Below are 14,017 nucleotides of genomic sequence, written 5' to 3' on the forward strand. Positions count from 1 at the left end.
ACCCGAAAAATATCAGGGTTTGTGTCTCTAGTAAAAAAAGATTATTATTATTTTTGTTACTAAGCAGCGCGTTGGCAAAATCGTTAGTGAATCGAACAAAGTGTTTACCAGTATTTTTTTTTTCCGGTTTTACATTCGGAGTTCAAATTCCGTTGCGGTAAACTTTATTTTTTCTACTTTTGGGACCGATAAAACAAGTATAAGTCAATAACTAGGATCGATGTGACTCGACTACTCTTTCCTCCAAAATTTCAAGCGTTGTGCCTATATTAAAAAGGATTATTTATTATTATTATTATTATTGCTATTATTATTATTGTTATTATTATTATTATTATTATTATTATTATTATTATTATTATTATTATTATTATTATTATTATTATTATTATTATTATTATTATTATTATTATTCAGGTTAATTTCTGTCTATGATTTGTTCGTTGTGGCATTGTTGGGATTTTGTATTCAGGTAAACCTTCTTACATTGTGCCAAACCCCAACTTGTCCCTGGTATTGTATTCTCCCTTTTCGTTTTGTGTTCGGCCCTTTTTTGGCCAATAAAGAAAACGTTATTATTGTTGTTATGATTGTTGCTATTGCTAGAGTTGTTCTTTAACTGCATGGACAAGTCGACATAAAACATCGAACGGTGACCACCTTAATTTTCTCCTATTAGCAAAAAAAAAACAAAAAGAAAAACAAAACAAAACAAAAAAACGCCAATGCAGAATATTTATCCATCGTGTGCATTTTCTATGACACTTAGGCGTGATTTGGAAGTGATTTCGCTGCAATTTCCAGCACACTGTGTGGCCATCTAGAGAAACCCCCCCACTTCTCGTTAACCTATTGATTTTCATTTTGTTAATGAGGATTTTTGTCGTTGTTCTTGTTGATGCTGTTGTAGTTTAGCCCCAGGTCATCCTGGCCCAGTAGACCTGTGATCAAAAGCATTCCAACTATGACCATCCCGTCAGAGAACCCAGGACTACCATATCCTGAGGGAGGGGTTGGTTGTTATTTCAACCATTTCAAAGAAACACCGCAGAGATTCTAGTTACATTAGTTTTGTAGTAGTAATAGCAGTGGTGGTGGTGATGGTGGCGGTCGTAGAATTTGTTGTTGTTCTTGTTGCTGGTGGTGGTGGTGGTGGTGGTGGTGGTGAGGTGTTCTGCTGTGTTGTGGTAGAAATTGGAAGTGCCACTTATAACCTGCCGCAAGAACAAGATAACATCATCTTTTACTGAATGAGTCACTCTAAGTTGTTATCCAAGTAGAGTTGTCAACAGTAGTAGTAGTAGTAGTAGTAGTAGTAGTAGTAGTAGTAATAGTAGTAGTAGTAGTAGTAGAATTCGTCGTCGTCTTCGTAGCAGTAGTGTTTGTTGTTGTTTTCGGATTTAAACGGTGTTGTTTTTGTTGTTGTCGTTGTGGTAGAGATTGAAACCGCCACTTACCTCTTCCAACAAAAACTAGACACCATCGTATTTTAGTGAATGAGTCACCGCAAGTCTTGAACTGGCCACCGGACTGAACCGAGCAGCAGCAGCAATAGTAGTATTGGTAATGGTGGCGGTTGTTTCTTCATAATCTCTTTCTCTTCGTCTTCTCACTTCCTTTTTCCTCTTCTCCTTTCCTTCTTTTCCCCCTCCTCTATCTCCTCCTCTCTTTCTTCCTTCTCCTCCTCTCTTTCTTCCTTCTCCTCCTCTCTTTCTTCCTTCTCCTCCTCTCTTTCTTCCTTCTCCTCTACCTCCCACCCTCTCCTCCTTTACCTCCTCTACCTCCCACCCTCTCCTCCTTTACCTCCTCAACCCTCACCCTCTCCTCCTCTACCTCCTCCTCCTCCTCCTCCTCCTCCTCCTCCTCCTCCTCCTCCTCCTTTCCTCCTCCTCCTCCTCCTCCTTTCCTCCTCCTCCTTCTCCTCCTTTCCTCCTCCTCCTTCTCCTTTCCTCCTCCTCCCTCTCCTTCTCCTCTCCACCTCCTCCTCGTCTATCTCCTCCTCGTCTACCTCCTCCTCGTCTACCTACTCCTCATCTACCTAATCCATGTCTACCTCCTCCCCTCCTCCCCTCCTCCCTACCTCTTCCTCCCTATCTCCTCCTCCCTACCTCCTCCTCCCTACCTCCTCCCCTCCTCCCCCTCCCCATTTCCTCATTCAACTCTTCATGGGCAACCCTCCTCCTCCGATCCTTCTCATCCTTCCCCTCCTCCTCCCTTTCTTCCCTTTTCTCATTCAGTTTTTCATCGGCAACTCTCCTCCTCCTCCTCCTCCTCCTCCCTTTTCCTCCCTTTCCTCCTTCAGTTTTTCATCGGCATCCCTTCTCCTCCTCCTCCTCCTCCTCCCGCTTCCCCCCTTTTCTATGTCTGGATGAATAAATCTACGTCTGCACTTTTATCCTAACATTTCCAGCTGCGTAACCTTGTCACTGCCTTCATTTCTTCTTCTCTTGTTGCTGCTGTGTTCCATCGCGCTGCTGCTGCTCCTGTTATCAATGGTCGTATTACAGCAGCTGCTCTTCGTTGCTGCAGTTGTTGTTGTTGACGACAACGACACAAGGCGATGATGATGATGATGATGATGATGATGATGATGGTGATGGTGGTGGTGACGATGCTAGTGCTTTGTTGATATTTTTCTTGTTGATGCTCTTGCAGCAGTTTAGCCCATGGTTGGCCTTGATAGAAATGACCAATGATCAAACGCATCTCCAAGAGTGACCATGCCGACTCTGCACATTGGAAACCAAGTGCGATTTGGTGGTAGTGGAGATTTTGCTTGCTATTTCTAGCAACCGAGCGACCACTTAGAGGCTCTTCCATTTGGCACCGTCGTTGTCGTTGTTGTTGCTCTTATAAATGCTATCATTGCTGTTGTTGTTATTGTTGTTGTCGTTGTTGATGTGCTGCTGCTGCTACTGCTGCTGCTGCTGTTGAGTTACTGTTGCTGTTGTTGTTATTGTTCTTGTTGTTTCTGCCGTTGTAAGCAATTTAATGAGATGCTTGGATAAGTATTGATTGCTTTATACGCGCAGACACACATTGGAAACACGTCCACACACACGGATAGGCACACACACACATATAAGTGTATAAAGAAATCACTATATATTTATATATAATAATATAAATAATATATATATATATATATATATATATATATATATCATTTATATTATTTAATTGAACGCCACGCAACCACTTCCAAGTAAGTTTACACACACACACACACACACACACACACACACACACACACACACACACACACACACACACATACATATATATATATACATACATATATATATATATACATATATATATATATATATATATATATATATATTCATAATAAATCTATGTATGTATCTATCTATATACATATATGTATATATTTATAATGAATATATATATATATTTATAATAAATATGATATATATAAATACAATTCATATATAAATCTCTCTCTCTCTATATATATATATATATAATTTAATTAACATCAATTTAAAACCAGTGGCCTAGCATATAAAAAATCTGAAAATTCATATATATATATATATATATATATATATATATATATATAAGTACATATAAATATATTAAATAAATATGATATATATAAATATAATTCATATATAAATCTCTCTCTCTCTGTATATATATATACTCACACACTCACACTCAGGAAAACGTACTTTTAAACAACGCTGTAGTCTTTCGGCACAACCTGCGCGAGACTGCAGTGCTGCGCATGGAACATTTTAACTTCTAACTAACAATGACCACATTACGCCACGTCACTTATCAATTTACTCGTATTGCATTCGACGCATATCTACTGCAGCCGATGCTTTGTTACCGGTTGAAACACGAAGTGCTTAGATAAGCAACAAAAAGAGTGAAGTGAAATTGCTTTGGGGAGCGGATTATACAATTTGAACAGAAAAAAATCCCATCCATGGTAAAGATGGTAGGAACGAAATAAAAGGAACACAGCAGAGTTTCACATTTTAGATGTTTGAGAAATTGGTTGCAAATGATGAGGAGGGCAAAACTACGTGAGGTTCATATATGTTGTTGTTGTTGGCACTCCGTCGCTTACGACGTCGAGGGTTCCTGGTGATCCGATCAATGGAACAGCCTGCTCGTGAAATTAACGTGCAAGTGGCTGAGCACTCCACAGACACGTGTACCCTTAACGTAGTTCTAGGGGATATTCAGCGTGACACAGAGTGTGACAAGGCTGACCCTTTGAATTACAGGCACAACAGAAACAGGATGTAAGAGTGAGAGAAAGTTGTGGTGAAAGAGTACAGCAGGGTTCGCCACCATCCCCTGCCGGAGCCTCGTGGAGCTTTAGGTGTTTTCGCCCAATAAACACTCACAATGCCCGGTCTGGGAATCTAAACGGCGATCCTATGACCGCGAGTTCGCTGCCCTAACCACTGGGCCATTGCACCTCCATATATATATATATATATATATATATATATATATATATATATATATATATATATATATATATATATATATATATATATATATATATATATATATATATATATATATATATATATATATATATATATATATATATATATATATATATATATATATATATATATATATATATATATATATATATATATATATATATATATATATATATATATATATATATATATATATATATATATATATATAAACGAGGAGGTACTGAAAAGATCCGTGTTTTAAGGATATCACGAAAGGCTTGATTGGGTGACCAAACTTCCGAGTTTTTTTAGAAAGCTTAGAAAAGCTGAAGGGAATATGTTAAATAAGATCATAATTAACTACTGCTCCTCCGGTATTTTCTCTTACCCAAAGCCAACCACTTTTCAACAGTGCCTCGTATATATGCGTAAAATGTTTCATTTCAAGCTACCCTGAACTGGTATTCCGTTCAGGCTGAAGAAAGGAAGAAGGAAAGAAGGAAAGAAAGATACCACCACAATCTCTGACTGATAACTCATTCATCTCAGGATATAAAATGCAAAGTCAGCGCTGTGGAGATCTGCACTTTTGGCGGAAGAAAAAGTTAACGTGGGACATTCCATTCAGCACTGCAATGACTATCCCTACTGGACACATAAACGGAAAGCCTGAAATATTATGATAAGCAGATTGGGGATATTGCGCGTGGCACAGTTAGGGTTAATGTGGTGCAATGTTGTAATCTATTGTGCAGAAATAGGAAATGCTTGGAGTATTTCCAGTATATTTCTGCGCGAAGAGGGCGGATGTTTATGTCTGAAGGCGATACGGAATTCCTAAATTTCTGTTACTATTCGCCGGAATTATTCTCTAAGTATTTAATCCTTTCATTTGGCACTGCATGAGATAGGATTATGGTTAGACGTTGTTTTTGCTATTGTTGTTGTTGTTGTTGTTGCTTCTGCTGTTGTTGTTATTGTACTTGTTGTTGCTTGTTGCTGGTGTTTTTTTTTTACTGTTGATGTTAATAAAAGCGTTGAGCTGACAGGATCGTTAGCACGTCGGACAAAATGCTTAGCGGCATTTCGTCCGTCTTCATGTTTTGAGTTCAAATTCCACCGAGGTTGACTTTGCCTTTCATCCTTTTGGGGTTGATAAAATAAGCACCAGTTGAGCAGTCGGGGGGGGGGGGTTCGAGGCAACTGAAGGAAATATGGTGGCAAAAGGGTTAACAATCGTCGTGATGGCAAACATAGTCATCATAACTATTACCTTCCCTGAATTACTACTACCATTATCCTTCCCTCCATCCCGACCTCCTCCTCCTAATCATCATCATCATCATCATCATCATCATCATCATCATCATCATCGTCATCACTATCAACACCACTACCATCATCATTATCATCGTCGTCGTCGTCGTCATCATCATCGTCATCACCATTAACATCGCCATCATCATAAAGAACAATAGTTAGTCTTCTTGATGCTGTATTACCGAAGGTGATCGTGGTGGGTGTAGTACTGTGTGCATCGTTACAAGGCTGCTGTCGTTGTTGTTGTTGCCTACGGTTTGATTCCAACGTCACTAATTTATTGCAGTATGTGCATTGGCTGTGTTAGTTGTGACGACGTTCGTGCAGCTGTTTATCATGATGACGATTCAGTGGTTGTGGTAGTTATTGTAGAAGTTGTAGTGACTGTGTAGATAGTTGTGGTGTTTCTGCAACTGTTTATTATGATGGAGATTACAACAACGAATTGGAAGAATCGTAAGGGCGCCGGCCAAAACATCTTGCATATCTATTCTGGATCTTTATATCCAGACTTTTAATCTCACCGTGGTCAGTCGACATTATTTTTTATCATTCTAGAGTTGTTAAAATAAGGAACCTATTCAGAAGTGGTGGCAGCGGTGGTGTTGACGGATCGGCGCAGTTGTTTGACTATTCGATGAAGCACTTTCCAGTTTTTGTTACGTCTGTACTTTCTGAGACCCCGAGCAAACCTGAGAAATATCTTTGGCTCTAAGTCAATGAAATAGTATTTTACAAAGAACAAAAAAAAAAAGAACACAAAAAAAAGAAAGGAAAAGAGAAAAAAGAAAAAATGCTAGAGGAAGTCAACAGTGAAACTAGATTTGCATTCTTTTATGAACATTTCATAAGAACCAATCACTTGGCAGTTATCAAGGAAGACACCAGATCTCGTTCGTTGAACTGATAACGCAATGCAAAGAAGAAAATAGTTTGAACATAAAAGCAAAAAAGATGGTTTTGAAACACTTTCCTCACAATGAACGACATAATTTACCTGAAACTTAATTATGACACTTATACAATTTTAATGACCAAACAACAATCTCTTCGTTACTTGGTCATAGTTGATGTTAGCGTTGTTGTTTAACCTCAAGCCAACTAATCCAGTATGAGCAGGTCAGTGTTTAAAAAGAATTCCATCTACGGTCACTGACTTTTCTTTCGATAAAGTGTCTTTAGAGCCACATGTTCCAAAATGTGCCTCCATTTTAAGACTGTACGAAATTATTTCATGGAGATTGCGATCGGAGTTCGCTTGCGACGATACAAGTACCGAATTAGATAGGGTCTTGCCAAATAATGATTTCATCTACTCGTCACAAGGGTGAAGGATGAGGGGAAAATACAAAGAGCAAAGACATACCAAAGAGGAATGTCTCTGTGCTCTTGCCATTCAGCCTTGTCAACCAAATAACCTCTTTCGCCACAGCCACCAGGCACCAGTCTTGCGTGCCCGGTTGAAGGAGGGCAGCGGTGCGATCATCATTACAGAGTCGGCCAACAGACGGATGATGATAATGATGATGATGATGATATCAAATTTTGAGAGGAGGCTAGCAATTTCGGGGGATGGGTAAGTTGATTACGTCGACTCCAGTGGTCAATCAGTTGACCCTTTGAGAACGGAAGTCAACCTTGGCGGAATCTGAACGAAGAATATAAGGTTGGAAAAAATGCTGCTAGACATTTTGTCCCTGGGTGGTAATGATCATGCCAACCCGTCGCCTTAACAACAACAACCGCAACAACAACAACAACAAGGGGTCAAGACATGGAGGACAATATCAAAGGAAGATATACAACACAGGTAAGATTTACCAAAATAAGGAAACTTTCGCGTAGTTGAATGGTACTTTGACTGAAAGAACCTTTAAAATCTGACAGGTACGTATGTGTGCATGTGTCTGTAAGTATATACTTTCGCGTACGTGGTGTATCTTTCTGTACGTCTTACGATAAGTGACTGAATAACGTAAGATGCATCGTTCATAAGGCATGGCTATTCGAGAATGTTATCTTTCAATGGAGACGTAAAGTTTAATAGAGAGAGCCAAATGCGTTGCTGAAAAGAGGATTCCTGCAATGTTGAGGCATGTTTCAACATCAATGCATATTTCAGTTGGCATCAGACAGCCATTAACGTGGATGGCACTTATGAACAATGCTGCTTCTCGTATCAATGAGCAGCTAATATTTTCCAGGAATAATCGTACTTGACGAGTCCTTGTGTGTAAGTGTATGTACGCGTGCACGCGTATACATGCATGCATACATGCATACATACATACATACACACATACATACACACACATACATATGTACATACATACACATATACATACATACATATATATATATATGTATATATATACACACATATATATATGTATATATATATATATATATATATATATATATATATATATATATATATATATATATATATATATATATATATATATAAATAGAAAGACAGATAGGTACATAGATCGAGTGACAGTGATATAGATAGATAAATAGATAAATAGATAAATAGATAGATAGATAGATAGACAGAGAATGGAAAAAATGCGTAATTTTATTCTACGCTATATTAAATAGAAAACTTCGTATGTATCCTTTAAACAAAGACTGAAAATCATGATTTGAAAGCGAATTTTAACTTTTACCCAAAGTAGAAACTCGCTTAGATATTCTACTTTATATAACTCCCTTCCTCGTTTCTTAGTCCCTCTGACAACATGTGGAGATATAAACCACAAATGTTATTGAGGTCACTGAAGTGCGTAGTTGAATAACCTAAATGTAAACGTTTTCTGGTAAGTATTGTTCTCTATACAAAGGTTTATTGTATTTTCTCTAAAGTATATTTTGGTTTCAAATTGATTTAATCTCTCCATATAACCCAATCAATCAATCAATCAATATATACGTATATTTATATACATCTAATATTCAATTCTGTACATCACACCTTACACTGTATATACACATATGAATATACATACAATATATATGTACATATATGTATACATACATTCATACTTACATATATTCATTCATATATACATATATTTATATACGCACAGACATGCATATATTCACACAGACAGGAGTTGGTGACCTTCAGTGTTTGCTGTGTGCATTCAGTGCATTTTGTGTATGTCTTTTCGCCCGGCTGTTTAGTACTACACGTATGTATGTATGTATGTATGTATGTATGTATGTATGTATGTATGTATGTATATAAGTATGTATGCATGTATATGTGTATATATACGTTTGTGTGTATGCATATATATATACATATATATATATATATATATATATATATATATATATATATATATATATATATAGATGTCTTGCAAACAGCTTGCACATTCAAGTGCTACCAGTCGAGAACTCCTCATACCGGAAGTCAGCAAGTGTATGGGGTCATCAGGAGAGATGTTACTTGATAGATATACACGTAAGTATCTACACTCGTAGAATAGATAATAAATTATTGATTTTAAAACGAATGTCAACTTGACTCCGAAAACACATTTTACTTATTATATATCTGGTATCTTTGTTGTGTTTTAGATGCTTTTTCTGGACAGTCAGCGGCTCTTGAAGGCCTATGAAAGTGTAATTGATGCCGCTAACGTTTCTTTTCAAATATCGCAGATCAACACATACAGGGAAGGCCTGGGAGATCTCTAAGTACCGATATTCTGAGAAGAAACTGTTGAGCATAGTGGGTAGTCCGGGCTTGGGGGTCATAGTAGTTGAACAGAATGTGGTGTATATGAAGTAGAGAGCAAGGAGGTCGAGGATGTTAAAGTGGTGGAGCTAAAAGACCCGCTATCTCTGAGAAGCAAAGGCATCTTCGAGTTAACTGGTCTCCTAGTAATAAAATGATGGAGAAAGACAACCCGCCTGTTGGCAAGACGCTCGAGGGGTTCCGTTAGTGATTGAATACCTACCAATCGAATGGACCTTCGTTGGATGCGGTTCCGCATGGTAGTGCGCATAGTCGAAGTACCTATTTTCGTTAGATTTTTACTTTAGCCTTGTAGAGTGTCTGAAATTGTTAGAGGCTAAAATATCCCTCTCGCCCTGAAGAGAGGGGCTAATCTCGGGAATGCAGTTCTAGCTGTGCTAAGGATGTTCTTTAAGCAGGAGAGGAATAGAAAGAGAGAGAGAGAGAGAGAGGGAGAGAGAGAGAGAGAGAGAGAGAGAGAGAGAGAGAGAGAGAGAGAGAGAGAGAGAGAGAGAGAGAGAGAGAGAGAGAGAGAGAGAGAGAAAGTGCTATTGAACCCAGCGTTTAGAGTGACTCTACGCGAGAACAGGAAATACAGTTTATCAACACAGATATATTGATCGGCTCAGTTTGGGCTGACCTCGGTGAATTACCTGCTTTTCAGACCGTCATTTTGTCTCGTACATAGAAGTATCTAATGTAACTGCTGTTACTGGTGTGTGTAGGTGAATGATCTAGAAGCATGAAATGTCAAATCTTCCTTAGGTAAATAATCTTTATATTTTTAAACATGTGGATCGATTTCAACTTTTTTATTGTTCCCAAGAACACACATATACATGCACATACACATATACATATACATATATTTATATATATATATATATATATATACAAGCACACACACACACACACACGTCTGCACAGATACACAAAGATACACATACACTCACACACACACACAGACCTCTACAGGCACATACAAATACACACACCCAAACACACACACACACACACACACACACACACACACACACACACACACACACACACACACACATACACGTTTACACACAGGAGGACATAAAACTCATTCAATAAATGCGTTTAAGCCACAGGAACACCCAGAGATCTTTTAGACAATAGACAACTACACCCCCACCTCTCTCGCTCAAGCACCTTCAGCTCTATATCAGACTATATTTAAAGTAGACTTCAACGAAAAAGGTCCAGACAAATTTTTGACCCCCAAAAAGAATATAAACTGCTTTTACTTCAAAGTTTTATAAAATTTTACTAATATTTGGTAAGATGAGATTCGTCATCCAAACTAGCAATATTCTATATTTTTTTAAATATAATTTCAAAATCATTTTATTAAATTCTTTCTAAATTGAAATGTCTTAGATTTGGAAAATGTCTTAGTTGGAAATAGCACAGAAGTAAATCTGAGACATTTCAATTTAGAAAGAATTTAATAAAATGATTTAAAATCTATCTAAGGAAAATATAGAATTTTGCCGATTTCTATGATGAATCTCATCTTATCAAATATTATTAAAAATTTATAAACATTTGAAGTAAAAACAGTTTATCGTCTGTTTGGGTGTCAAAACATGTCTGGAGTCTTCGTTGAAATCGTATATACAAGGGTAAGTCAAAACGTAATGCCATTTTGTTTAGGACAGGTATAATTACCAGCACAGGAACATGTATCATACATCAAAATGAAGCTGGTTCTCTGTGGATCAAATCCCTACTTCTCAATATAGTCACCATTTCTCTCAATAGCAATGTTCCACCTTCGAATGAGAGCATGTATCCCTGCCCCGTAAAATTCTGTTGACTGTTCTTTGAGCCACTTCTTCACTACAGTTTTCACTTCCTTGTCACTGGAATAATGTTTGCCTCTCAAACCTTCTTTCATGGAACCGAAGAGATGATAGTCCATTACTTTTTGACTCACCCTCGTATATATATATATATATATATATATATATATATATATATATATATATATATATATATAAGCTTGTCGTATATATATATATATATATATATATATATAGATATATATATACGTGTGTGTGTGTAAACAGTATCTCACAGAAGTATGTAGTACACCACCCTTAAAAATTTTCAGTAAAATTCCCATTACTCTCATAATAGCGAAGGAAATCAAACGAAATTTATACTGAATGAAAAATATATTATACATGCAAACATCATAGAAATTTGGAACCCAAAACAATAAACATTTTCAAAGATATGAACGAAATATTAATTTCTAAACGGTACAAAAATATGTACACCATGCAGGAATGTGTGAAACATTCTTAATTTACTTTTACGGTTAACAAAATAAACCATGCCATGGCTTTCTCGTATTTTTTCATTAAATTTTTAATTCTGCATGGTCTTTTGTTTTGCAACGATTTCCATGTATGTATGTATGTATGTATGTATGTATGTATGTATGTATGTATGTATGTATGTGTGGGTGGGTGTGTGTGTATGTGTGTGTGTGAGCATTCACGAAGTCAATACATTTGTAACATCACAATTTCGTTATAGCTTCTAGCATGCTCAATGACTGACAGTGACAAGTGTTCAACAATTTTCGTTTTCTGCGAGAAACCATGGATTCCTGTCGTAGATGAAACTTCTGGTTTGTCATACATATATTATACCTACATACATACATCTATTGGCTTTCATAGACACCCACCCACATGTAAACCTATTCACACACACACACACACACACACACACACATTTATACATATATATATGCGTATTTATTACACAATTCGGTTTCTCAGTAAAAACTTATTTTCTAATGCATTTTAATACGTTCGTCTATTCTAGCATTGAGACTCTGTTTTTGTAAATGTACTATTTTTATTCTGAAACTTGTTTTAAAACAAACACAAATGAACATTTACGCACACATACACACTGATCCATAAACACACTTACACTTATGTAGACATATATACTCTCACAGCCACAAAGAGACTAACATTAACAGATGCACTCTAGAAATTGCTACGTATTTACGCCCACACGGACTCAGCATGTATGTATCCATTAAAGGAAAGACAAATAGGTAGACAAATATACAGAGAAAGAGAGAGAGAGAGAGAGAGAGATAGAGAGAGAGAGAGAGAGAGAGATAGAGAGAGAGAGAGAAAGAGAGAGAGAGAGGGAGAGAGAGAGCGCGGGAGGGAGCGATATAAAGATATGTATATAGAAAGAATGAGAGAAACAATGAGAGTAAGAAATAAGTTGACAGATCTGTCAGAGCCAATATAATATGGTTATTGATAGCTGGTACTTAACGCTGGATTTCCTTTCCACCAAACCAAACATATCTGTAAATATATGGATGTATAAAATATGTCCACACGCACACACACAAACAGCACACACGCACACACATACACACACACACACACATACAAATATTGTTGACTTGATAAGTATTTAAAAACATTCCAGAAATCGAGAAATAATTCTTTTTTCGGAATGGCTCTCGAAGCGCTTATAAAGCTAAAGAAAATAGCATATAAACATTGACTCGAAAAACGCTTTCGAATAGAAAAAGTGAAGGCTGCCCGTGAGATTCGAATCCGTATTTCTTGTGGACATGCCAAGCCTTTGGCTTTCTCTGTCCACGAAGAGTTAATTCAACCCAATATTTACATGCTGTTATTTATAGTTTTATCTGTGCTCCAGTATTCATTCAATATACAGTTAGTGTATATTTAAACACAGGACGTAAAGACAGACGAAATACCGCTAAGTACTTCGCCCGGCGTGGCGTGCTAACGTCCATGTATATATATATATATATATATATATATATATATATATATATATATATATACATGGAAAAGTCGATAGATATGACAGGTTAACTTGGGAAGTTAAGCAATTGTGGTCGATGAAAAAGGTAGCAGTAGTACCAATAATTGTTGGAGCCCTGGGAACAGTGAGCAAAAATCTCGAGAAGTACGTGGAACAAATAGGGGCTGCAATAAGGGTGGAGCACCTGCAGAAAACAGCACTGCTTGGAACCGCTCGAATACTCCGGAAGGTGCTCGAAAAATAAGGGGTGTTACATTAGTTCACTGATAGTGAACAGCTGACACCGCAGTACATCTCCAGCGTTAGAAGCTGTGCAAAGGCAATAATAATAATAATAACAACAACAACAACAACAACAATAATAATAATAATAATAATAATAATAATAATAATAATAATAATAGAGATAACTCGAATGTGGAATCTAAAAACAGAAACAATTCCTATCATAGTAGGTGCCTTAGGTATAATAAAAAAATATTCAGACAAATACATAACAAAAACATCAGGACTTACAAATATATATAACATACAGAAAATTGCACTACTGGGTACTGCACACATTCTACGCAAAACACTTTCAATACAGTAAACATAAGAG

At 36.8% G+C, this 14,017-nt stretch overlaps 2 long non-coding RNA genes across 2 annotated transcripts in view; one reads left to right on the forward strand and one right to left on the reverse strand.

The window, feature by feature from the left end:
- Positions 1 to 14,017, reverse strand: part of LOC128249185 (uncharacterized) — a 178,569-nt gene that overhangs the window by 130,449 nt on the left and 34,103 nt on the right. The gene's annotated exons all lie outside the window — the stretch shown is intronic.
- LOC128249186 (uncharacterized) overlaps positions 10,190 to 14,017 on the forward strand; it is a 34,297-nt gene continuing 30,469 nt past the window's right edge. The window contains exon 1 of the long non-coding RNA XR_016243909.1: positions 10,190 to 10,311. This is a non-coding gene — a long non-coding RNA (uncharacterized LOC128249186). The remainder of the gene's footprint in view (positions 10,312 to 14,017) is intronic.

This window comes from Octopus bimaculoides, chromosome 12, assembly GCF_046866305.1.
Source record: "Octopus bimaculoides isolate indiv1 chromosome 12, ASM4686630v1, whole genome shotgun sequence".
Classification (NCBI taxonomy): Eukaryota; Metazoa; Mollusca; class Cephalopoda; order Octopoda; family Octopodidae; genus Octopus; species Octopus bimaculoides.